This window comes from Emydura macquarii, unplaced genomic scaffold (assembly GCF_026122565.2).
Source record: "Emydura macquarii macquarii isolate MOO-44397 ecotype Brisbane River unplaced genomic scaffold, CSIRO-AGI_Emac_v2 contig_3451, whole genome shotgun sequence".
Classification (NCBI taxonomy): Eukaryota; Metazoa; Chordata; order Testudines; family Chelidae; genus Emydura; species Emydura macquarii.
The window spans coordinates 6,311,641-6,335,836 of record NW_027133588.1 but is presented as its reverse complement, the minus strand read 5'-3'; the positions used below and the strand labels follow the sequence as shown (position 1 = coordinate 6,335,836).

At 41.0% G+C, this 24,196-nt stretch overlaps 1 long non-coding RNA gene across 1 annotated transcript in view; it reads right to left on the bottom strand.

The window, feature by feature from the left end:
• LOC137144433 (uncharacterized) overlaps positions 1-24,196 on the bottom strand; it is a 243,897-nt gene that overhangs the window by 178,999 nt on the left and 40,702 nt on the right. The window lies entirely within an intron of this gene.

The window sequence follows — 24,196 nt, the reverse complement described above, 5'->3', positions numbered from 1 at the left end:
GGTTGCACGCTAAAGTGCGTGAGTGCCACAAATCACAAGCTAAAATAGTCTTGCCTCTTCAAAGGGGAAGGAAGAAGAAGATGAGGGTGGAGGGGGTAAGAGGGAGGAGAAATGCTTAAAGTGATTTACGACCCCCCTTTGAGAACAAGCCAGACATGGGCAAAGCTTTTTGCACCTGGGCCATTATAAGGCAACAAGGATGATCTCCAAGGAGCAAAAGACATTCAAATGTACAAGTGGAAGATTAGGATGATTCAATCTTCCCTGGGATCAGTCAGCCTTTAATCAAAGAGAAAAATATAGAGAGAGATATCTAGATAGAGAGATATCTCTAGATCTATCTATAGAGAGATATATCTAGATCTATATATCTATCATCTCTCTTTCAAAAGAATGAAAGGGAATGAAGATTAAAAAAAGGAGGTCTTGTGTATTCAAAGTGCTAATTCAGATCTTCTCTCTCTAATACACTCATGAAACATTTTAATTGTCTGACTTTGCATTCAAAAGCCTTGTTTGCAACTCTTAATTGCAGGCGGCTTTGAACAAATAATTGAAATGCATGACTTGTGGGGCTGCTTAAACAATTATAATGTGCTCTGCCAATAGATGCTTGGTCCCACTGCTCTACCCCCACCTTTTTTCATAATGAAAAGAGCGAACATGATATTTGGAGCCAAGTTAAAATCTTGCTAATTTGCAGAGCTGAGATCTGGGACTGTGACAGTGGCCTTACCTGTATTACTGCTTGCATCAGCAAAATATAGCTCTAATAGTTCAACTGAATGTTAAGAAGACCTTTTCATTTTCTGCTGAGAGCATCCCTCTGGGAGATTCTTTTCTAAATACAAATCCTTCATATGTCTGTTAGTTTTGCATCTGTATAAGATTTATGGAGCTGTTTTCCTGAACATTCCCTTTGTATGATTTTAGCAGAGACTCCCATTAATATATACACTCTTCCCCAGCATACTTAGAAAAAGAATTTCAGGGAAACCATATAATTTTCAAACACACTAAAGTAATCTGTGTCTGTGTTGACATAAAACTCTAGTGGGCAACATACTCTATTTCTTAATTGGCAGTAATCTGCCAAGATGTGAGGTCTTTTTTTTTTGGAAGGGGGGGAGATCTGGTGGGGGAGAGAGACAAGGACCAAACAGGCAAGCTCACATAAGCGTGCACATGCATATCCCTAATGTTAACAGTGATCCAATAAGAAAAGCAGACAATTCAGATTCTCTTTGTTACAAGGCCCAACCAGAATGATTGCTATATTTTGCACAGCTATGATTGACAGTATCTTTTCCATTTATTGCTGGATGTGAGATAGGAGTTACATTTTGACCCTGCCTACAATGATCCTTAAACCATGTTTAAGAACAGAGGCTAAACTCGTTTAAATATTGCCCTACAACAACTGCCTTTTGATGATAAGTATAGACTGAGCCAAATCATTTGGGGGGGGGGGGGGAAAGGTTGTGCTTAGATACCTACTTTCACTGATGTTTGTGACGTTAAGGATTTCTGCTGTAAAACACAAGTCAATATCACAGCTAGCAGCATAGGCCATCTCATTCACTTTAGCAAACAGACTGGGAAACTTTTAGTTTTGGGGAAACATTCACCTTTCAGAGCATCAAATCTAATTTTATACATTAGAACCGGCCTTTTTGTCTGAACTCCTGCAATAGTGAAAGCTGTAATGAACACCACAACTTTAAAAGATATACAGATATGTAGCATCCAGCCATCTGTCTTTCTCTAGCTACTGTAAGATAAAGACCAAAGTTCCAGGCGATCATGCTAAGAACTTTGGCAAGATGTTCCTTATGAGACCAATTCTGAATTCTTTACTGTAGGCTTGATTCTGCAAGATGCAGACTCTTATTTCCCATGGGCATTAATGGGATCCATCACCTTGTAGAAATGAATTTACATAGGTAAATCTCCCTGACTTCAACAGTTTTTACCTTGGTAAGGGCATTATACTGTATTGTATGGCCAACGTGAGATGCTGAGAACATTTACACCTCTAGCTTAGTTTATTTTCTTGCCGAACTCAGATGGCTGAGCAAGCTCGGAACTCCTCTCCAGTAAGATGACTCAGAAATTCTGTAATTAGACTGGAACATCTTGGTGTAGGGAACATGTGCTATCTATGGAAAACACGTGCAACTTTTCTCACATGAATAGTCTCCTAGACAGGTATGGGACCATTCAGATGAAGAGAGTTGGACAAGTGTTTCAGGCTTGGGGCCTAAGCTTGTAAATCGCCATGTAAATTTATGGGACTGCATAAAGCATCTATGATAAATGCAATCACTGTCAGGAGTTTAATAACTCATTCTGAAAATGTTGCCCATGTTCACTGTATGGTTCAGGGTCCCATTAGTGACCCCAGTTATCTGAGGACAAGGATAGCCAAGCAACCAAAAAAACATGGAACGATGTTGAGATGATCAAACTACTAAAGCAGACTGGTGTCTGATAACAAAAACAGAAAATCACACACCTGGAACCCATTCTCATAACAAAGACGGTAATAGAACAAAACTACACCACAGTCAGTCACTTCTGAAGTTCTTTCAATGTGTCATGCAGTATGTGCCTGTCAGCGTTGCATTTCATTTGTGGCTTAATCAGCCAACAAGGAGCACTCTCTGAACAAAGTAGCTATCATCTCCCTCCACAATAAGTATTGTAATTGCATCATTTCCATAACAAACTCATCCTTCACCAGCAGGAGATCTGGAAACTTGAGTTCACACTCTCATTCTGAGCCAGATCTTTGAGCCAGCTATGTTTAGTGCAAAACTCTGTAGCAGGTTGAAAAGGGGCACTTTCATGAGATTTTGGGATTATCCACTGGACAAAGAACTATAAATATTAATTTGAGAATTTGTACAACATCAGTCAGTGAAATCTACCATTCAGAAATGAAAACTCTAAACTTAATAAATAAGATTTAACACATACTTTAGCACAGAAACTGCAGGTCAAATTCTCTGCTGGCGTAACTCTAATGAGGTAAATGAAGTTAATGCCAGCAGACATCTTACCTCCGTCTCTCAGGTTACAAACAGCTCATGTTCTTTCTATACTATCTGTATTTTAATACATCACACTAGGAGTAACCTCCTGGGCAAAATCAAACTGGATGTTCTGACATCTAAACCCCATGACATTAGCGCACACGGGTATCTGTGTGTGTTACAAAAATGTATACGTGAGCAGGGAAATAGATATTATACAAGTGTGAAGTAGAACTGCTGTGTTGGAATATTCTGTAAGGAACAACCTTACCAAGTACGGTAATATTCTCAGGTCGCTTTCAGAGTTCAGTGCATGGCCCCCTTAAAAACCAAGCCCTCTTATTTAGTCCTCTCTCTTCCTTCTCTCTAATGCACACATTGGCTCTAGCTGCAGATTCAGACAGGCTAGAATTACACAATAGTACAAGCAGCTGGAGGGTTTTCACTTAAGAAAATCATTGTTTCAGTTTTAGGATGGTTAAATAGACTAAACTGAAAGCATTAAAGGATTACCACATGAATTACTTGGTATATACCCACATTTTCAAAATTGTTTGCACCCAATTTCACGTGAAATTACATGACTGCACACAGGTAATTTACCTCATACAGTTATAACAGTGCATTCAATTCTGAACATTTGGGCCTCCCATTCCATCTTCACCTTCCCTAGCAGGGGCTGAATCAAGCCACTGTTAAATTTCAAGATTTTAAAATGAGAGAGAGAGTTCAATACACAGACTTGGCGTGCTTGGAGAAACAGAAAGAGCAGAACACAAATGGACAGAATCACATCATTGCCCACTATTCAGCTCTCAGACTTTTTACAAAGAACATGACACAGTTCAGATGTTAGGAGAGAAGCATAAGTGAGTTTAAAAAAATAGGGCGGTGCAAAATCAAATAGTTTGACGTAGCATGCAGCCACCAATATACATTCTATAGTATAGATTATTTATTGTCATTTGATATTAGAAACATTAGTGTAGCTAATGTGTTATACATTTATTCCAAGTGTACCTCTGACACATGCAGCTGAGAGTAAATGATATTGTTGTTCTACATACAAAGATATTTGTTAGCAGAAGGCAGATAGGCAAAATTCCTCCAGTGCAACCAGCTGCAATAGATAGGTGGCAGAAAGCAAGCGACAGTGAGTTGATTGGTCTAAGTGCTAACTTTTCATTCCATATCCTTGCTACTGAAGCTTTAGCTTCATGGCAATTAAAGCGACTGTTTTAAACACCTCAAAAATTAGGTTTAGAACTGAAATGCCAACACATACATAACTACTCAGGTGCCTACAGCAACAGAGTTATTGCTGAGGTGTTGAAGTGGCTTGAGATTTTCTGTTTGATTTTCATATAGGAGTGTGATTTTGGAAGTAACTGGTGCACTTGATGTGTACATGTTGACACATTTTATGTGACAAGCGGTATATCTGCAGATCAGTAATAGCACATCTCGGCCACTTTACCGGGCTGTGTGGGAGGAGCAGGGAGAAGGCTTGAAATCAAGCTCACAAGCAAAATGATTCCCAGATACTTTTGTTCCCTGCTTTGTCAAACTCCTGCATTATTTGTAAGTAACAAACTCAGTAGCAATTCCCTGGTGTGAAAGGTTTGGGTGCATAAAACAAGAGTCCGAATACAAAAAGTGGATAATCGATTTTACACTGTTCACGGATTACCTAGTGGTTTCCATACTCCAATAGGAAATACATTTCTAACTAATTTGATAAGCAGCCTTATATGTTAAGATCTGATTTTCAGGGATACTGAGCAATTTCAGTTCACACAGAAGTTATTGGAAGATGCAGGATCTCAACATCTTTGAAAAAAATCAGACTATTCAAGAACTGGAAACTGAAATATAGAGCACTAAATGCTCTAAACCCTCTAGAAGCTGAATCATTTAGGAATGGAGTAGGCAAAGCACTCAGAGGTATACTGCTGCAAAGCAGTGATAAGACAGCCCAAATAGGTCCTTTCCACGTGTAAGGGCCAAATTGTTCCTACCCACAGAAATCCACTGGAGTCTAGGAAACTCTGCAAGTCTGGTCTTGTAGAGTTTCCACTCTTCTCCTTGTGAGAACCTTTCCCCTTAGAGACCAGGGTGAAGGCAGAGGATGAGGCATCTCCAAAAACTCCTGGGATTTTGTGCACCGGAGAGCTCCGAATCCCAAAGGGCTCCATGCTTTAAAAAAAGTGAGCAGAGCAGAGATGAGGATCTCACCCAGAGAGTCTACAATAGTAAGGAAGGACAGAGATAAAAGGATGGTCCAATAGTTACTGCACTGGCCTAGGAGTTGGGAAACTGCTTCAATTCTCTGCTTTACCCCAGACTTCCTGTGAGACCTTGCGTAAATCATTCAGCTTCTCTGTGCCTCTTCTTTAAAATGGGGATAATAGTACTTCCCTGCCTCAGAGGGGGGTTATTCACATTAAAATATTGTGAGTCACACAGATACTACAGGGATGGGAGCCATATATGTACCTAAGATAAACAGACCATTTTAGCATCCAAAACATGGTTTACGATCATTTAAAAAGCTATGGGAGTCAGGAAAATGCAGGGATAATCAATGGCCACTTGGGGTAGCCATGCTTCCATTCCCCTTTTTTCTCACCCATCTGCAGTCTGGACCTAACATTCATGGTGGTTTGTCTCTGACTAGGGTAACCAACCTAAGCAGAGACTCTGAACTCCTGTTATTAGCTGTGTTTATCCCCTTCATTCAAATTTAATACCGCCAAATGTACTGATTACATTCTGGCCTGCAGCTGATTTGATCAGTGTGAATCAAATAGACATTAAGGAAAGAGATGGATGAAATGTTTTGACAAAAGAGTTTTCTGTCAGAAAATGCAGTTTCACTGAAATTAAAAAGTTTCACAGGAGCTTGTCAGTTTTGTCAACATTTTCAACGGAAGAAAGTTGAAGTGAGTTTAGTCTCATTTCCTTTTGATGTTGAAACATTTCGTTTAAAAAAGTAAAAGTGCTTCCTTTTGACCATTTTGTTTTATTTTGTTTAGATGTTTATATTGTATTAATTTTAACACTGCATTACATTTAACATTGCATAGAATATTATAATGTTGCAACATTATCAAAAAATGAATCATTTTGATGGTTCTGAATCAACAGTTTTCAGACTTTTCATTCTGTGGGAAATTTGGTTATTTGGTCCAATTTGGACTGGAAATTTTTTTTGAAATGTATAAGTTTTCCATGGAATGGAAATTCCAGTTTCTGATCAGCTCTAATTAAAGACTCAGCTTATATACACTTAACTCATGACCAAAGTTATATGAAAAAAATATTTTTTCTCTTGCAAAATTAGGACCCAACATTCTGCTTCACATGTTTTTAATTTTTCTCTCAACTAAAATGCCTCTGAGTATAGTTTAAAAAAATCACAATTTGAATGGAATATTAATTTTAACTGGTAAAGAATTTGCTCAGTACACCACATCTGCACAGAGTTATTTACCTAGATGGAACTGGTTGAGTGTGAGACACAGGCTCAGAGGTTTCCCATACAAGTGCCACACAGCATTAACAGTAATTGTCACAGCAAATAACCTGCAAAGCTGAACTATATTTGCATAAAACCAACCAAATAAATGTAAAGAAACAAATTAATAAAAAGAGTCAAAGTCCTAGATAGTTCAGAAACAGATATAAGGTCACCTCGTTCCATTCCTACTTAATATCATCAAAAGAATCGAGAGCACATATTTTATTTTGTTTGGCAGAGAATAGATTGTGTAGAGGGAGATTTTTGTAGGCGCAAACGGTGTTTAACTACCATCTGTGCATTTAAAAATCTATATAATTTTGAAATCAAAAGTTTTCTATTTCCACTGTGTGTCTCCAAGTTCATGAGAGGAAGGATTGCCTAGTGGTTAGGATGCTGGTTTGGGACTCCATGGACCAAGGTTCAATTCCCTGTGTTGCCAGATATCCTGTAGAACTTTGGGCACGTTACAGTCTCCCAGTGTCAATTCCCCATTTATACCTCACCCGGATGCTGTGAGGATGAATACATTACAAATTATAAGGCACTATACTAGTGGGAGACCTATGAGTACCTTAAATAGATAAATACCAAGGGAAGTGTCCATCTAATGATGAGCAGCAGAGAGATAAATGAGAATGAGTCCTTTAACTTTTAACAAGGTGATGGCTAATAGCGGTTTCCGTTTCAGTGGTGTGAAGAGGACAGAAATCTGATGAGTGGATCAGTAAGGGAGTCTGAAGGGGGGAAATGATGAAACCAAGATTAACTGGCACAATTCAAGGAAGTTGGAGGCAAAAGGAAAGAGATTGGGCAACAGCTCAGGAGGGAGGTGGGGGTCACAGAAGACTTTTCTTTGGGACAGGAACCAAATGAATGCTTAATAGTGGACAGAGAAGGAGATGAGGAAGGGTGCAACAAAACAACAGGGCAACAAGGAGATCAAGATGGAAGATCTTCAAGTCTGGACTAACGCTGGACACAATCAAAACAGGAAGAGGGGTGTGGAGAGAAGAGGAAGGGGAGGACAGCTCCTGTTGGTAAATTCAGTGTAAAAATCTGGGGTAAGAGGAGGGTGTAGTGGTCGTGGTAGCTAGGGAGGAAAGTCTGATCAGTCGAGAAGTAAAGATAATTTGCTGGGGATTGGAGATGTGTGAGTGGATAAAAGGAGAAGAGACAGAATTGCCTGGAGAGAGAGAGAACTGAAGGAAGACAGCATGAGCTTCCAGACCCGAATAAGAGATCTACTACATCATGCAGAGAGACATGATATAGTCTAGTTAAAATCCCCCTTTATGAAGTGCTTTGGAGCAGGTTTTTATAACATCATGGCTAAGGATGTTCATATTATTGGATGATATCTCTCCAGCATCCCAAAACACAACAATTTGTTAGGAAAGAAGCAATGTATGTTACTATTAATAATTATTTAGGTACCATTGTAAATATGCGCAAAGATTTACAGAACAAATAAGGCAAGTTCCTGCCCCGAAGACCTTTATTAATTATTAAAGTATTTATACTTATTTCCCTAATTTATTTTAACGCGGATTTTTTTCAGAAGAAACAATAAGATCAAAACAGAACACAAAAAAAAAAATTGATTATGAAACACCTGCCAAAATAGCATAAGTGAAATCAGAAAGTGGATTGTTCTGATATTTGCAGTCTCCAGTATTTCCTTTTTTGGTGAACATATATACACGTTTTATGGAGATCAAAGTTCTGAACACCCAAACAAAAATCTAGAGTGCATTTCATTGTGCTTGTATGTTCTACTCCCTTCCCTCACCCCATGTCTGTCCTGTCTATTTAGATTGTAAACTCTTTCCAGGCAGGGACTGTCTGCTACTATTTTTGTACAGTACGGAGCACAATAGGGCACCCTTCTTGGTTGAACCGCAGGCACTGCTATAATAAACATGGTTAATAACAAAGCAGCTGAAATGATACAGTCTTTAATTAGATGATTACATGTAAGGCTGCATCATAATGCATACACACAAGGGTTGCCAGGGCGATCAATTTTAGCATTTCTTAACTTTTGAGTGCTTGACTTTGCAATCTTAATAAAGTTGTTTTTTGTGCATGGCCATCAGGAATGCTAGATTCCAAGACAAAAAAGCCTGGCATAAGAAATGGAAGCAAGAACTGAGTCTGTATATGGAGTCTGACCATGGGGGATAAAGACAGGAAGAGGAAGGTAAAACTCTTGTGTGTAATTACATACAAACGGGTTCAAAACTCTATGTCTTGCTAATCATGCTCCTTTTCACTCACGTGGTCCCTCAGCCCCTTCTAGTTAAGAAAATTTAAAAACATTATAAAAACTTGTTGGAGAGGAAGAGATCACATGGCATCACTGACCTCTCCCTGCTTCGTCACTGTTCTTTACACCTTCCCCTTGTCCATCTTTTTCTCCATAAAATGCCGAGCTGTCTCCATCTCATTTAGACTAATTGCTTCTCTGCCTTTATTTGTTTGGCACCTTTATTTCCAGTGTTAGTTAGTCTTTGCATTAAAAAGTTCTGCCTGAATCTCCTGTATATTCTTGACATTCCTCAGGTTCCCCCTTTGCCCCCCCTTTTTTTTAAAAAATGGGAACCCGAGTTTTGAACTTGGAATATTATAATGTTGCAACATTATCAAAATGAAACATTTTGATTAACATAAACACTGTCTCAGCTCACTTCATCAAACTCCCAAGTCTGCATTCCACCATTCAGAGACAAAAGATATGGATCCCAGCTACTCAATCATGTTCAACTAAAAAATAAAACCCAGACGAGGAAAGTGGCAGATGGCAGGTTAGGTGTTATGAGGTAGTCACAACAAGGCAAAAGGTTTTGTTTTTCATTTTTAGTCAGAAATATCTTAAATGAATCAAAGAAAAACAGCATGCTAATTATCTAGGGCCGCATCAAGCCAACGATACATATAGTGTTTGAGAACAAATCCTTCTTTCCTCTCTTCTAACTGCTGTCTGCCAAATCCATGCATGGAACTTGGAAGGAGGAGCACAGGTTGCAGGAGGGAAGAGTTTGGAGGAGGTAGCAGGAAGTCCATCTGTACGCAGATGGCTTGAATGCTATCTGCAGTTGCAGCACCTTTGTAAATAATTATCTAAATGAAGATCCAGCTGAGTTTTACAAGCATACACTTGTAGTAAAAGTCATGGGTTTACAGACTGTTCCATGATTTTTTTTTTAATTAAAAATGCCCTGACAAAACAAGGGGGCACCAGCCACCCACAGCCACGTCCTCTGCACCTGCACCACACCCGAATCCTGATTAGGGTGGAGATGGAGGCGGGAGTGGGGAGCTGGCCACACTCACCCCGGTCAGCGTTGGCTCCTTTGTCCCCAGGGACAAAGGCCCCGGCGTCGAGAGTGAGCCTGCCCCACACTCATCTCGGGCAGTAACAGCTCCTGCATCCCATAGGGCGGGACCCGACTCCCTGCTCTGGGTATAGCAACATTGGCTAAGCAGGTTGCTCTACTGCCCAGGTAGACAAAGGGGTAGCTGGGCCAAACCTGACTGGCGCTATGACCCCACATGCCAGGTCACAACGCCTAGAGCAGGGAGCTGGGCCCAGCCCTATGGGACAGGAGCCAGAGGGACACGGACACGGACATGGACACATGTCACAGACAAATTGGGAGGAAGAGGGAGGGGGGGGAAATCACACCAGGCATGGTTTTTTCCCTCCCACCATGACAAACCTGCAGCCCAAACAATGACCTGTTCATATTCGGTACTTACATGGTCCCCAAAAACACAGTATCTGACGGCTTCCCACCTTTATGTATTGATCTTCACATAACCCTGTGAGGTAAACCCCACGTCCCATGCCAGCACCCTAGCCACTGGACCATTCATCCTCTCCAGTGCGGGGAGCAGAGACGCAGGGCCATGCATTGATAAAGGGACAAACTAAATAACGAGTTGGAATAGCTGCAACGGCGGCCATTACCCCTGCCCTCTCCCTATTTCTAGTGGGTTCCACTGTTTTCCTCTCTCTTTTGAGCGTGGCCATTCCTTTGGAAAAGGAGGGTTTGGAGAGGAAAGCACCACCAAGGAGCTAGGAGAGCTAGACTCCATTACTGTTCTACCACTGATGTCCTGTGTGACATTACTCAAGTCCAGAGGCGATGCATGCTTGGGAGGCTCATGCAGGGTCACGTGTCCCGTCCCCCCTGCTTTCTCAGGTCGCTCTGAATGGGATGCCCAGCGGCAAGGAGGCAGTGGGTCCCCCTGGCGACGGCCCTCCCCCTGTGTCCTTGCAGCACGGGCAGGCAGAAAGCAGCAGGGCAGCTGGCTGCATGTGGAGCTCCTCCCTGCTCCCCGCTACATGGGGCCACTTCTCCTTCCCAGCTGCTACAAGGACATGCCGCGTTGCTCGCTGAGGTGAGTCGGGGGGCATCTCTGAGATCGCGAAGAGGAGCTGCGACGTGGTGCTGAGCGGCCTGGTGCTGAACTGAAGCGCTATCCAGCCCAAGAGCCCCGGAGTGCGAGAGGGGAGCAGGCTGGGGTGGGGGAAGAGTGGGAAAAGAGGGGTGGACCCTGCTGCTGCTGCTGCAGTGCACCCCCAGCTTCACTGAAACAGCCACAGCCTCCAATGTGCCTATCAAGGAAAAGGAGATCTGGGGGAGTCTCATTCCCCCTCCCCAGCAAGAAGTGAGAGAAAATTCTCCAACTTCTTGTTACCTGAGACAATCCAGCCTCAAGCACCAAACAAGACCACCCCAAGGGGCAACAACAAGCTGGAGTGCACAGTCCCCCCGGGCCAGCTTGTTGTTGCCCCTTTGGGTGGTCTTGTTTTGAACACTTGCTAAATGGATTGAGGATCGATCAGACAGGAAGGGACACCTGCAAACTCTGGGCAGCCACAGGACAGAGAGCAGGAGGAGGTAGTTTCTAGTGTATGTTGTCTACATACATGTCACGTTTCAGGAGGTGGAGGCAAAGGCAACGTGTGGAGCAGTCACAGGCCCGCACAAATCCTTTCAATTGTGCCCCCCCCCACCCATCCACAGTTACGTGTCACCTCTGCTCAAGTCATTTAACCGCACTTGCACAGCATGCTTCAGTGACAACGTAGTCACCAGCAGCAACAATTGGCCATGCCGTGGTGAATACCAGGAAGAGAGACATGACCAGATGTAGGAAGGAGACTGAGGCAACACGCTACTGTCTGTAGCCTCTTAGAAATCAGGCCTAAGTAACACAACTTACTGATGCTGGCGGACTATTAGTGCACCATGAGAACCCTTTGGAGTAGGGGATAATGGAACAATCAAGGACAAGAGCAGCAACAGTGTCAGTGGTGCGGGGAGGAGGCCATGACGACAACTCTGCAGTCACAAGTCCCATTTCTCAGGGCATGTCTACACAACAAAATTTAGTCAACCTACGTTACGTCAACATACAGCCACCACAGTAATTAAATCACTTTTGCGTATCCACACTGTGTCCCCTGTGTCAGTGATGTGCCCCTGTATTGATTGTACGGTCAGTGTGGGGCATTGTGGGATGGCTTCTGAAAGCCAGTAACAGTCAATGTAACCAACACAGTGTTTACACTGACCTTGCGTTGACCTCACTACAGAACATTGACTCTACGCCTCTCATGGAGGTGGAGTTACAAAGGCCTGGTCAACACTGTGCGGCTCCATCGATGCAAGGTACGTCAGTTACGTTATGTAAGTAACCTATTTGATGTCAGCGTTCCTTGCATTGAGTAGCCACACTGTCTTCACTATGCTATGTCGACAGGAGATGCTATCCCATAGACATAGCTTGTGCTTCTTGTTCTGGTGGAGTACTGAAGTCGACAGGAGAAGTGCTTGGCAATCGTTTGAGCATGTCTTCAAACTACTCAAATCGATGCCGCTGCGTCGATGGCTGCGTCGTAGACCAAACCACCCAGTGTAGACGTGCCCTAAGTTGGCGTAGCAGGGCAGCTACATTGGCGGGAGCTAAATTTTAGTGTAGACACCTGCATAGTTAGGTCACTGAAAGCTGCCTTGCGTCAACCTAACTCTGTAGTGTCCATACCTTAGAGGAGAACAGTGTGAAGAATAAGATATGCCCAGTGATAGCTCATGTCAGTGATGCTAGTAGTTAGATCACTTGGATATCAGGAGAAGATAATAAAGAAGTTATTGATTAATCATGATCATAAACACACGCTACCGTGAACAAAAGAGACTAGAAGCCCCTTGGGGTAGGGAACGTGTTTTAGTCTGAGGGCCTGATTCAATGCACATGGAGTCTTTCCATTGACTTCGATGAGTTTCGGATCAGGTCCTAATTGAAACATAGGACAAGGCTAAAAAGGAATATATGAGCAGCAAATAACAACAGCTACAGCCAGCTCTATATAAGCTAGTTGAAGAGACACCAGAACCCATTTTGTATTAAAAAATGATCATGAAACTAAATGCAGACAAGAGTAACTTTCATACCAGAAGACAAACACCACTGGTATAATAATAATGTAATATTAAAATATTCGAATCAGCTACACTTAGAAGATAGTTAGATGGCAAAATGAATAATATATGCAAGTACAATCTAGAGTTCTGTTTTATGCATACAAGGGGAATAATTAACTGATCTGGAAACATGTAAATGAGAGCTTAAAAGCATTTTCAAAACAGCACATCCAATTTCAGTTACACATGCAGAAGTTGCTACATTATAATAATTACATTTTTTAACAAAAGATTTATTTTGAATAGGAGTATTAAATATTATACTAATTACTGGTTATTTTACTTTGTACCCAGGGAGAGGGAATGAATATTCATTAATTCCTAAAGCTACCAAACCTCAACAGGCCAGACAGATTCCAGCATCGCTACTAAGATAAGTATAGAAAACATTTGCTGTGAAACCAGACGCTCTCCACAAATCACAGCTATGACTGTTTTACGTGATTAAATGAACTAGAGCAGGGATAGTCCATTATTTTTTGTCCAAGTCCAAATTTCTTGGTCAAGGGATAATCAAGGTCCAGATTTCAAAGAAAAATAATCTTAAAAAATTATAAGAAGTAAATAAAAAGATTTCAGGGTCCGTTCAAAAGCATCTGGCAGTCCAGATTTGGTCCACAGTCCGCCTATTGACTACCCCTGAACTACAGGATACAGACAACAAACCATAACAGCTTTTAAAATGTGGATTTTTTTTATGTAATCCCTTCAGGAAGCACTTTCTATTAGTGTTATTTTGGGGAACACAGTAACGGTCTAACTATAGCACCAAAGATAAAATTTCAGTATCAGGGCTGGCCTTATGGGTGGGTGATGTGAATGACCACCCAGAGAACCGTGGTCAGAGGGGCTCCATGGTCAAGAGGGAAGGAGTGGGGAAGACCTGGGGTGCAAAGCTGTGGAAGGGAGCTCGGGGGAATGGGGGCGGAAGGCAGCAGGGGCCAGAGGTGCCGAAATACAAGTTTGCCTGGGGAGAGGGGGTATTTTCCTTAAGGCTGGCCCTGTCCAGTATATTCTGGAGATAATCAAAACATCTTTCAATCATTTGTTACTTATCAGCTTAGGACTGTATCCTCTAGTAGCATTTATGCAGGCAAAACCTCTATTGGATTTCCATTATTATAGTAACAACATGTAAATTATTCTCTTTCACAAATATAATGGCATATTGCATTCAAAACACAAACAATTTTCCAAGAATATTTCCACTTAACTTTCTATCATCCCCAATACCTGGAACGTATCCAGATCCTATGCTTTATTTTTGGTTACTTACTTATTAAATCTGGTGCGTGAATTGAGGCCAAGATTTTCAGAGGTGTCTAGTGATTTTTGGGTGCCCATGTTTTGGGACTCCAATCTGAGATATGGTAGGAGAAATTAATTTTTCAGAGGATGGGTATGCAATGGGAACAATTTCTGAACATTGGGTCCATTTAAAGTATTTTAAACTGTGCACCAAAATCACTAGTCCCTTTTGAAATTCTTGGCTTTAATATCCAGGAAAGTAACAGGCTACCAGCTCTGGCTAGTCCCAGAAAGGTAGATGCTTATTCAAGCTCTATCTTTCTGCTCCTCATTTCTGCAGTGCAACTGACCACAGTTTCTGTGATGAGCATCATCTGAATAGAAACTAACCCTCCTTGAGGTATGCCACATTTTGTGGTGATTTTGTGATGTGGACAAACCAGGGCTTAATACTATGGAACAAAAAAAGGTGTTTTCATATTACCAGTCCTGGCGGTACTGCTGCAACGCTGTAGCATGCTGCTCTGCAGGAGATGCAGATTTCTTAAGTGTGATATAAACAAACAGTTTAAGAAACTATGGGAGTTGATTCTTCCACTAATGCTTGGAACCTTGATGGGATGAACCCCAAAGCTAATAGGGTAAATTCTCATCAAATAGAATCATACTGTAGGTGGCAGTGTTCTCATTTGTTGTGACCTTATTTACTGAGAGCTCCTTAAATCAAGGTAATTCAATCTGATAGCAAAGTACATAATACTGTCACAGCTGTGATAGGAGCATCCTCAAAGTATTGACTAAGCTCCCCAAGTCCTTGCTCTGTACAATGAAGTCCTGGTCCAGGACATGTGAGCTCCTAGATGCTATCATACAACACAGTAAAATAAAATTCATCTGGGTCAGTACAACTGTATTCTCTAGGACACTTTTGCCCTTTTGGGAGAGGTTATTTAACAAGATAGGTTATTTAATTTCACTACATCCTATTTTTACTTAATATTTCTTTATATTTTATTTATTTGGAATTAGTCTTTATTATAACGTGTTTTTAGTTTTAAGGTTCTCAGAGGCTCTCAGACATTAGAAATTAAGTTTTGTTAGTATTGCAATATTATTAGGTACATTCAAGGGCAAGGTGTTGTGTGCCTATGCAACTTATGATTTTGTCCCCTATGTGTCATCTTTAAATTGGAGTATACCCATAGGTGGATGGATAGTTTATTTCAGGCTCATCTCTAGATGCCAATCTGCCCACAATCTTAGGATGGCCTAAAATAAGTAAACAACAGAGAGTGAAAGTCACTGACTAAACACATGATTTCATTTGATCATTGTGTGACATTTCACTCTGATTTTGTTTGATTAGGTACCATAGTACCTCTAGGTATATTGAACTAGACTACCAATTTCCCAAACAGGTGGAATATGTTGTAAATAGTTTGCAGAGACTGTCTCTATAAACAAAGTTATTACACTGTCATCCCTTCTTTAATGAGAAGTACAAGCCTCTATGCCTCCGTTTGTATATTTTCTAGGGGCTGGTTCACACTTACCACATGATCTGGCGGCAGTTGAGGGGAGTTACGCAAACTACGCAGAGTAATTTGAGTAACTGACGTCGACTGCTCTGCTTCCCTTCTGCGCGCTGTTCACACTGCGCTGTTCCTGTCAGCTCAGCGCTACACTATTTGAGGGGGTGGACTTAATCAGTCAACTTCCTGATCGATTGAGCAGGTCTCACTGACCACTCAATTGATCAAGAAACATTGATCTGGCGGCGGCGATTTTGCCGCCGTCAGTCTGAACATAGCCTAGTACTCCAAACCACCAACCACGCCACTGTTCATTGTAAATCAGCTTTATTTTGCAGTCACATATGGATTCTAACCAAATTTGGGATAAAAAGAGTCCAAGTCCTTAATTCCTATACTTTGTTAATTAAAACATCATTAGACCATAAAGAGAATCTCAGCATGAATTTGTCTCAATACATTTCTAACATGGGCCAGATTTTACCAAGAAGAGTCATGACCAGAGTTACTACATAGCTCTAAATAATGATTTGCACTCTGAAACCAGACTATGAACTCAGTTTTCTTATTTGGATGCATTCAGAAGATGTTGACAGCCCTCATTTGGGCACTCAAACTGACAGACACATAACATGCCCATTTTATGCAACCTAAATACTGATCTACACATCCAAATTCAAGATTTGAAAATTGATTTGTAGAGTATTTAGCTGCATAACTAAAACCCCTTTGTTTTTTGTGCACTGCACCTTTACATCTCCAGTTTTAGAGACAAGCAGCCCGTTTTTATTTCAGTGCAGATTGTCAGAAGAGAAACACACACACACTGTACTCTCAGACCACATATTTACTCCTCCTTACAGCTCTTAATCTAAAATAGTGTTTCTTCAAACTGAATGTACACAATTGCTTCTCCTTGTGTATGGCTAAAATATACAGATACAGTGCCCCGCATATGAAAATTGGCCCCCATATTCCATAGTGAAAGCGCATTAAGGAAAAAACAAAAGAATCCAATTCCACACCTAAGAACCTAAGTGTTTATGTACAAAAGCTACACATTGGCTCCTCTGACTTCAGCTACATTTCCTTTACAGGAAATTGCACATGTGTATTCCAAAGCCAAAACTAAGCCAAATTTGACTGTATTCAGATCTTTTTTCCGTTGTATTGTCATTATTGCTAGAAACACCAATAAACTGACTACTATGTACCAATCATACATTTTCACATGGAGCTCCAGCCATGTCTGAACCAATCTTAGTTCAACTCAAAGTCTGAACATGTATAGATGCAGTATTCTGAATGCCAACTAATTTCTCTCACTAGAACAACCTGACTGCTGGTTGTCCCTCAACACAAAGCATTACCAAATTCTTTATATCAAGCTATCAATCCTTCAGAGACAAAGGTCTCGATTCAGGAAAGCTTTCCTAGTCACAACAGCACTTAAGTGCATGCTTAAGTTCTTCCCTGATTCAGGGTCTGAGTAAGGAGTATATCAAAGTGTTAGCCAACTATTTCAACTTAGCCTTTTAGCAGATTCTGAAAACTTTCCTTCTTCTCTTTACATGGGGGTGATGTGGATTTATAGAGTGCCATGATTGGTAGGAAATTATGATATAAAATGCATCATTAATATTTTAAAACCCTGTATGATTTATACATATGGATAAATAACAAAAGAAGCTAATTAAACCAAACCCATTGAAGTGTAAATAGCATTAAAACGTATTGTTCTGTAAGCTACTGAAATAAACTAATAATTAAGGTATTTGCCATAAATCTAAACCAATGTAGGTAGGATCAGATTAACCAGGTTGTGTGTGTAGGGAACATGGGATAGAATTATTTCCGTTACTAATTTGTAAGGATTAGTACAAAACATGCATTGAAACCTTTTAAAGAAAAATGTCACTATATTAAATGTTAACTACTTGAGGGGAGGGGATGGGGAGTGGGAGGGGAAGGTAAGTATTTCAACTTTACAAGAATGACAGAAAGAGCAAGTCTTGATTCACACACTTTGTAATCAGACTAGGAGGATGTTTAAATTCATTACAGTACATTAAACTTGCACTGAATAGTGAGCTTCATTGAAAAATAAATAAATAGCCAATTTGCTTTGATCAGCAGAAATTCTGATAAAATCAGCAAAACACCAATTAAAATGTGAAAAATGTCACCTACTGTAGTTATTCTAATGGAACGGGGACATACAGGAAGGAACTGATTCAATGTTTATTTTCATATCAACTCTGACTTCAAATTGTAAATCATTACAGCTCTTACTTCACAATCACAGCATTAATCCTATTGATGAATGTATTGTACAGTACTAGAATAGCGCACTCTACAACCACCAGGGTAAAAAAGGACTTTCAGCATGTGTATTATAAATTCCTATATTCAGGGGTTACAACTGGTCATAAATGTGAGCTAGGATGAAAGTTGATGGGTAAGATTTTAGCTTGCAAATTTTGGTGTGGGAGGTGTGGAGAAAGATAGGAGTAATGGCAGTTTGTTACAGTTATAAAAATTCTATTGAGAATATTCTTATTCATCAAGCTTGCTGGTTTCCAAAATATTTTTACACAATAAGACTCAGATCCTGCAAACATGCACATGCTTAACTTTAGAGACCACAGTAGTCTCAGTAATTTCAATGAACTGGTGCTTAAAGCATGCGCATAAACGTTTGCAGAATCAGGGCATTGTATCTGCAATACGATTCATTAAAAATACACCACATTTCTTGGTAGGGATAGGATGAAATTCTCACCACCTTAATCTATACAAGTTACCAAATGAGCAATGTGTAGCAGAAGGAATGAAATTCTCCTTCACCTGAAAAGCAACAGGGCAGCTTAGTGGTGTTGTTTTGCAGAGATGTTCTTTGTTTGGGGCAGCTGCTGGGTTTAAATTGAGATAGTCTGGATGAATCATCTGAACTTTTTGAGTTTGGCCCACCACTCATTTGAAATACTGCATACCCTCCTGCCAATCCTGGAAGTCTTTATGGCTGTCACCACAGATGTGAGCATTGAAAAAGCATACTTATAGGCTAATCCCATTCACCCAGCTGTTAGGGATGGAAAATTGAAGAACATGAAGGTAAAAATCTGTGGTACATCAGAAGTAAGAGAGGATGAGTAGATATTCCCTGGTGGGTTTTCTTTGGCCAAATATTAACTGTGTGTGTCTGGGATGGGTTTGACCCTACTATGTGCTACTTATTATTGTTTGATCAATCCTGAAGTACTAACTCAGCTTTACTAAGTCCTTAATCAGGAAAATCTCATGGTGACTTGAACAGAAACTGAGTGAGAACCTCAGGATTTGGCCTATTATAATTATTCATCTATTTATTGATTACCATCAGTGGTGCTCAGCACTGTACCGACAGGGAAGAGATGGAGTTACAGTCTAAACTGGACACATGACACACTTCTGAAACATTACCCCAGGTTGTTACAGATTGGAAGGTTTGGTCTCAAATGGGTGCAGATACGTCTCTTTAAAAGATCCTGTGATAGATTAACATTGGTTGGCTTTCTAGAAGACGCTTGTTTTATAGGAGGAATTTGAATGAACAGAAACCAATCATCTGGAACCCAAAAGGAATCCTATCACAGACAAAGAAGTCAGCATAGAGAAGGATGACACCAGCTGGGTTAGGCAACATGGGAGAAGCGAAGGGACAGAGATGGGGAGGAAGTAGGAGTTTGTGTAGAAACATGAACCAAGGCAGAGTTGTGTAGGCAAGGATGAGAAACCCGAACTTGGAGAAAACTTGTGGAAGAGTCAGTGAAGGGATTGAAAGATAATGACCATTCATATGGTAAATAATCCAGAGAGCTAATTCTCCCCCTTTTCCCACTCAAGATCCTCTTTTTGCACTAGCAAAGGAAAGAAGCTCTCCAACTCCCAGAGGTGTAGACACACACGCGCACAGACTTTGGCGCAGTGTTTTTCCATGCCCAAATGAAGTAATTGTGACTGGTTGACTCAAGTGAAGTCTATAATCCTTTTCTGCAACTGATCAGGAAATACAGTGGAGACCTACATTAGACAAGTGTCCCTGTTGATTTATTAACAGAGATGCAGCATCTGCCTGCCCTAAACCCTGTAAGAGTTAGCAGAGCAGTCACCCTAGTGTAAATCCAGCAGACAACTTTAAAATCCTTCAACTGGTTTTCTGAAAGACCATTAGCCCAAGAATTGACAGTCAACTTTTTTCTGCTGTAAAATCCAGTTGCTGACTGGAATCAATAGGAAACTTTTCTTCATGGTCAAAAAAGAAATGAGAGGAGGGCTGTTTTACACAGTCCCTTACAAGACATCACAGTGTGTTACAGGAATCCTCACAATGGCCTAGTTTCTAGATGAGTGGTATCAATGCAAATGCATTAATTCAGTAAAGAGAGCATTAACATTCGCCTGTTTTCCAGCTGGTGCCTATCCCTATACCAGTGGTTCTTAACCTTTCCAAACTACTGTACCTCTGAAGCCTGAGTCCCACCCCCACGGGGCTGAGGCATATAACTTAGTTTCATGGCGCCCCTGTGGCTCCAGGCAATTACCTTTCTTGCCACCCCCAATACCAGCTCTGCACTTGCGACCCCTCTAAAACTCCAGGTTAAGAAACACTGCCCTATACGCTGCACAGTTCATTCCTGCCCAGAGAAAGCGTCATTATAGGTTCAGGGATATTATGCACTCCAAAATTATAACCACATCACCCATCCCCTACACCTGTTACAGAAGGCTTCTTTGTGGCTTTTGTTGCAGAGGGCCCATGAGGCGGTTTCTCTATAGGTTTTGGGTAGAGCCAGAGAAGGGTGGAAAAACTTTACATCTTACATAAACCTTCACTATATACCCAGTGTTTAAAGTGGTCTGGAAAAACCATCTGTGAGAGGACAGTCTACCAACACCTAAGATCAGCCGCTTTCATAATACAATGCATAACGTATGCCACTCAGCAACCCAACTTAACCTGCATTTTTTATGCCAGGTGTGCAACCCTCCTGTGGATCCCTCCAGGCACTACACACTGTATATGCTTCTTTTCTGGCATGCAGTGTTATTGTAGCTGTGTTGCTCCCAGAATATTAGACAGACAAGGTGGGTGAGGTAATGTTTATTGGATCAACTTCTGTTGGAGAGAGAGAGAGACAATCTTTCAAGCTTAACTCAGGGCTTGTCTACACACAGAGCCACTGCAGTGCGTCTGGTGAAGACGCTCCAAGCCGATAGAAGAGAACTCTCCTATCAGCACAATAAAATCAACTCTGCAAGCAGCAGTAACGATGTCGGCAGGAGAAATTCTCCACACTGGCGCTTATGTCAGTGTAACTTATATCGCTTAGAGGGGTGGTTTATTCACACCCCTGAGTGACGAATTATGCTGACATACGCCATGGTGTAGACATAGCCTCAGAGTGTCACCGCTATATACAAGCTGGAACAGATTGTTTAGCATAAGTAGTTAACACATATTTCAAGGTGAAGTGGCCCATTAACACACTTCCAGTCATAGGGAGGAAAGGAAGGATGGGGGCGTGTTAGTGGGTTACAGATTGTTGTAATAAACCATAAATCCAGTGTCTCTTTTCAGTCCGTGTTTTTGAGCATATAACAAAGTTATGAATTTAAGCTCCCAGGCTCATCTTTTGAAAGCCTTGTGCAGGTTTCCTTTGAAGATAAGGACTGATAGGTCAGAGGTAGAGCGATCACTTTGTGAAAAGTGTTCAACCATAGGTGATAGTGTTTTTGTCTTTTATCATTTTCCTGTGTGCGTTCATTAGCGAGCATAGTGATTGTCTGGATTTCACCCACATAGTTGCTATTTTTCCTGAAAGAAATCTTTCCTGAACCTCCTCTTCTGGGCATTAAACTATCCCACCCCCCTCAGCCTCTCCAAACCCATCATCAGAAGCAAGCTCCTCGCAGACCAGGACACGCCAACTCAAGGCAGCACCAGACCCTGCCAGAACAACAGATGCAAAACCTGCAAACACATCTCCACTGCTACAATGATCAACAGCCCCACAAAAAAACCTTTCAAGATCCATGGGTCCTACACACGCCTGCCACAACAGTTGGCGTTCCTCATCCAGTGCACTCAAAGCCCCAATAGCAACGAGCCTGGGAATTAAACACATAACTTTTCTAGACACTAAAAATCATAGACTGAACGGAGACACTAGATTTATGGCCTATTACAACAGTCTATAACCCACTAACACCACACCCCCCACCAGCTGCTTCCCCCTCTCCTTCCTTTCTTCCCTATGACTGGCAGGGTGTTTACAGGCCACTTCACCTTGCATGGTCCCTTGAAATGTGCGCTAATTACTTACGCTAAACAATCTGTTCCAACTTGTATTTAGCTGTGACACTCTGTCTTGTCTACACTTGCAGTTATGCTGGCAAAACTGTGTCATTCTGGGATGTGAACCCTTCCCCCCCCAAAGCGATATGTTTTGCCGGCATAAACATGAGTGTAGCCACGTTATGTTGGCAGGAGAGAGCTTCCACCTAAACCACCTAAATGAGCGGTAGCCGTTATGTTGACGGAGAGTGTTCCCCACTGACAAAGCACTGTCCACACTCTTGCCTATGCCGGCAAAATTTATGTCACTCAGGGGCAGTTTTCCCCCCCCCCACTCCAGAGCAACAAAGTTTTGCCGGCATAACTGCAAGTTTAGACAAGGCCTCAAGTTTCCCAGACCTGAAGAAGAGCTCTGTGTGAGCTCGAAAGCTTGTCTCTCTCACCAACAGAAGTTGGTCCAATAAAATATTACATCACCCACCTGGTCTCTCTCTCTCTCTCTTTTCAGGCAGTCACCTATTAACAGCACGTGGCCGAGATGACTCCAAAGGATCTGAGTCCTCTCCACCCTGTCAGTTCTTCCACCAGGCAATTCTTAATTATGTTAAAAAAATAAATAAATAAAGGAAACTCATCCAGTTAGTATTAACAAAACACAAAAGGCATTACACTCTGAGGGCAGGCTAAAACTCAGGGCCAGATCCTTAACTCGTGTATATCGTCACAACTCAGTTAAAGTCAATGGCACTTTGATAATTTACATCAGTTGAGGAGCTGGTTCTTCATCTTTTACCAACTCCCCATTGCGCTTCAAGAAAATCTCTCTGCAGAGATTCAGTCCCATGGTTCTGATAATAGTATCCAGATACACGGAGAAATATATAGGCACAACAGGGAGAGATTAAGGACAGAATCTCAGTCTCAACACTGAATGTCCTTGGGTTTGTGTCATCTCTGTAACATTTCATCGTAGCTTCTGTGGTTTAATAATTCACACAAGATGCCATTGTTTACACCACCTTCCGCTTCCGAGACATTCTTACTCAACTAATTCAGTGTTTTCTACCAGCCAGAAAAAAAAGAAAGTACTCAAAATGCAATATTATTTTGAAGTTCAGCAATTTGGATGGAAAGCTGCAGATAAATTGGTAATCGCAAATGGTCTGAAATTTGAATGATTTTTCCACTCCAATTAAATATACTGAGAAGTACATTCAAATAATTAAGAAGTGCTGAAAACAAGCAGTATTTGGAATTAATGGAAGCTATATCTTCATCTTGTTACATTTATTATTTTTAAATTATAGTTCCCATACATGAAGAAATGCAGTGAAGTTAAAGTGAAGCAATTTTGTTGCTAAATATTGTCATTTAGATTAAAATATATGTACCTACTGAATCCAAAAGCCAAACTTGCTGCTGCATTTACTATTTGTAAAAACTAAAATAAACTGCCAACAAGCAATGAGCAACAACAGGGAAGATAATGAAGTCAAAGATAGCAGGAACCACAATTTTTCACTCTCCTAATAAACATTTCATTTTCCTGGTGTGGAAAATACTTCATGTAAAATAGAATATGAACGTAAATAGAGATGGACAAGAATAGAAGTTGACTGTCTCTATTAACTGTTCATTTATAAATAGTCCATGAAGAGTTAATAAATGATTGATGGATGTATTAATAAATGGTCAACTAATTGTTAGAGAATCCAAAAGGTTAATAGGTTGCTTATAACCACCTACCTTCTACTGATATGCTAATTACCATCTAGATCACTTAATACACGTCTAACACACTTATAGTACCTGCTGATAATTTATTAACCTTTTATAAACTGTTTTTAAATAGATCCATAAAATAAAATGTGACTATTACACATTAAGGGAAGACAATCATTCCTATCCTGCAGTGCACTCCATGGGAGCAGACCTTTGGGAGTGCATACAGGCTATTACAAGACTGGGGCTAAGGAGGCCCCATTGGGATCCTTCTGAAAACCATGTCAAAACCTGCATTGACTTGA